The following is a 4,209-nucleotide window of genomic DNA, read 5'->3' as shown; positions in this document are numbered from 1 at the left end:
GTGAGTGAATTCTCATGGTGCGTGCTTTAAGGAAAGCTCAGATCAAGGCGCCTAGAAGTATATCCTAAGGTGAGGCCGTTTCATTACTAAGTTGGTAAAGGGAGCGGTATATGGAAACAGTACGGAAGAAACCAGTAGGGGAATTATTTGTTTGAAGCGTGAAAGAGACAGACTGATCACGAGCAAGCTTGGGCACAAGCGTATTGTGTTTTGTTTACAAACAAAACACAGTAGACATCTAAGATGGCTGAAGAGTGCTTTTAGCAAGTTGGCCCACCTTAGGATATACTTCTAGGCAGTCTTCCATGTTTCACAAAAAACACTGCGTCCGGAATAAACATGTCCACGCTGCTGTTCACAGTTTTGTGTTTGAGTACAAACATGATTTTTTCGTACCTATGTTAGAAAATGTGACATGTTTGTATTCGTGGTATGTTTGGACATACGATGTTTAATCCCAATGTTTCACATGATGTTCGAACATGGTGTACAGTTTCTCTTGCATTTTCACCCCAAGCACCGGCAGTGCGTAGAGTAGAAGAAGCGAATCGGACACCACACCACCACCATTCAACGCGTGGTGTGTTGGTATGTTGACATGGAAAAAAATGCTTTCCTATCATGCCAATGGTTGATTCGTTTCAAATATTGGGCAAATAAAATAAACCTCTTTATCTGTTCTGAACAAAATAAACGTCGATTGATATCAGATTTTTTTACAATTAATATCATTATTTAGTGCACGCATTTATGTTCATGTAACATTCGCTATTATTAGCTATTTGAACAAGTACTAAAATTGAATTATTCAGCAGTGACATGTTAGGCGTGACGCTAACCACTCGACCACGGGAGCAACAATTTTGGCTGGATCTTTGAATACAAATGGCCAATACTGCTTGTTCGCGACGATCGCGACCCGAGCTATAAAACGAGCGGAGAAGAGGAGAAGAAAGGATGATGCAATCGCATGCACACATAGCATATGTAGTACAGTGTAAGTGCAGCTTTTAGTTTTTTCCTTCATTCAGTTTGTGATAACATTGAGAAATTAATGGTGTGTTTTAGCCGCTGAAATTTCTCTGCTGGTTCTGCTGTGTGCCGCGGAAGGTTGCATCTAAAACTAATTTTTGGGCATTTATTTTTTTGGTCAGCATTTGTACGACGTCGCCCGCTATGCAGTCGGCTCCCCAGACTTTAATTGTCAACATGCACGCAAAAAAAAATAGAAAGCTTCTTTCTATTCAGAGAATGTTTTCTTTGAACGAAACCAAGGATTATTTAATCAGACTTGCAAAATGTTCATTGAACGTTCTATAAACTTTTACTTAGTCGCGGCACACTCTTTACAGATACACGGGCCGAAGGTTGTGCAGTCCACTGATGATTCAACAAGAGCCAAAGGTTGTACCGCTCATGACAACTCTACACGAGCTGATGATTGCGCCGGCTAGTGATCATTCTATCCTGGATTCCTCGAGTCGAAAAAGACGCACCACGCTAGATATGGGGTGCAGACTAGGGGGTCGTTGCTGATTAACGGTCAGCTGCATCCCAATAGGAAGTATCCCATGTCGGGCACACGTAAGGAGCACTGAAGACTGCAACATCCCAATTATGAGAACACTTGTAATATTAACATCGAGCCAACCGCGAGTAATCGTTTACATATTACTAACATAGTTGTAAGCAAACATTGTCAAAATATTGAACTCTCGGCCCCGTTAGGCTGACGCCATATGAGCCTTAATAAAAATATATATTTTGGTGCATGAACTTATAGCCTCTTAGTTCGTGCAATTTTTGAAATGCGAACTAAATTTCAAGTTCGTTTCTGTGAAAAAGTATTCTACGAAGAAATGTTTTGGGATGAATAATTTCTTTCCGTGTATGAAAAAAAAACGAAACGAAAGCAATGAATACTGCGACATCGGGTGATATGTTTGTACATGATGTTCTTGAATTATAAACATCGTGTTTGTTTTCACATGTCTATGTTTGTGTATCATTGTTCGTGTTGGGGATAGACACTCAACACTAGCGAGAATCATGTTCGAATTCAAACAAAAACATGGAATTTTCACATCGCGTGGACATGTGTAAGTGTTTTTCGGAAGACTGCTTCTAGGCGCTTTGGCTCAGATATCTCAGAATGAATATGAATGAACACAGTTGTAAATTTGCTTAGCGTCGAATAAATGACAGCAGCATCGACAAGCAAAATAAACGCGTTACATTGATAAAAATATATTTTAACCCTCCTGTACTCGCGTGCAAAATCATAACACGTATACTCGCGCACGGTGTCGCAGACCGAAAATTAATCTTCTCTGTAATGTTGCCATTGTGTATTTTTCAGGCTTTATTGGCATTTATTTGAAGAAGAGGGTATGATTGAATGAAAAAACTCAAAAAAATATGTTTTTCGTCTTTATTATGTTTTATTAGTCATCTACTCAAAATAGAGTAATTTTTGATACTCCAACACAAATAACGAAGTTCTAATTTTTCACTACTACTAATCAAAAGTAAACAACTGAATATAATTCATGGAAGTATAAAGAGCTATAAAATAACATAAAAACGTATTAATCGATTGTGGTTTCATTGTAGTAAGAGTCAGAACATAGCATAACTACATGCTCGAAACAAACATATTTTTTACATTTCATGCAGTTGTTGCGTGTTTTTCGGGTGTTTTTTTTATAGAAGAGAAGAATGTACCCAGCAAACATTAAATCGCATAACAAGCGTATATATAACATCATATGCCCTAAAATTTGGTTGGCATATAATGCGCCTAACTGGCATATGCATGCAAAAGTGGAGGCCATATACATACATGGCAAATGCTTACCGAATTTGTTTGGATGAATATGCAACTTTGACCGGCTATAATAGCGATTATGTTGGAATTGAATTGCGATCTAATATGAATATATTCATGAATTGTCAAAGCACCAAATACGACTTTTGCCATACTCATATACGATTTATTACAGACACATAAAAAAAACAAATGGCGCAAAATATTTTCGTGAAATGTTTATTATAACCTCACGAATCGCTATTTTTATATATGAGTATTTATGTTCGTAGAAATAATAATTGATTGATTGACTTATGTTGGGAGTGGAATATGAATGTTTAAAATGACACAGATTGATGTTTGGTGAAAACTGCTCTGATGTGGGTTCGAACTCCGGTCGTCTGGATTATCATCCACCAGCTATCTCGCGCGGCTATCTGAAATTTAATTCAACAGCAGTTAAAACTTTCGAGTGCATCAGCATTTCAATGACATTTCAATATGATGTAATATGTTCTTTACTAGGATCTAATATAATTACTGTTTCATGATTTTCTTCAGCATGCAACACGATTTACTACAGTACTGAATCGATTTAAATTATACGCTTATACGACACATAAGCTGCATCAGCGTAATATACGCATATGATGCGGATTAAATATATTTTACGACAATATACATCATAAAATTGATGTTTCTTATACCGAATTGCGACTTAATTTGATAATGGTATATAAAATCGAGTTTTTACATTTTATGCAATTTCAAATATACACGATACATACTTTGATTGATATTATATGCGATTATGATTTATTCGGATTTCTTGTAAGACTTGGCACGTGCAAAATTATACGAATTAATATTTGCTGGGTACCTTCTAGATAATTACCAGATGATGGTTTTGGAATATAAAGTTTGCACATTTCTAATATTCTTTGTCTCTGTTTTCTTGGTAAACTAAGAATTAATGCCTTTTGTAAGATGGGGCATAAAAGGATGATATAAAAGAATTTCTAGGAACTTCCTTTTCTTTTTCTTGTTTTCTTGTCGATATTGTCCATTATAAAAAAATTATCCCCGAAACTGTAACTGTTAAAAAATACTATAAGCTACCAATTAGTTTATAGTTTACTGTTTACAATTCTTCCACAAGTGAAATTCTTTCACAAGTGTGTATATGTATGACCATTATATTTAGCGAATAACTATACGAATGTCAAACCCTTATATTTAGCTTTTGAACGTATGAATCTAACGACGAATATATCGACGAATAGTTTATATATCGATTCGTTCAATCCAGTTACAAAAGGGACTGAATTCAAATAAGAATAGTCGGGTAATGATCTTATGCATTATATTCAATAAATATTCCACGCCACTAACATTAATTT

This window comes from Toxorhynchites rutilus, chromosome 1 (genome assembly GCF_029784135.1).
Source record: "Toxorhynchites rutilus septentrionalis strain SRP chromosome 1, ASM2978413v1, whole genome shotgun sequence".
NCBI classification, from domain to species: domain Eukaryota; kingdom Metazoa; phylum Arthropoda; class Insecta; order Diptera; family Culicidae; genus Toxorhynchites; species Toxorhynchites rutilus.
The sequence above is the reverse complement of the archived record's forward strand: the minus strand, read 5'-3'. Positions refer to the sequence as shown.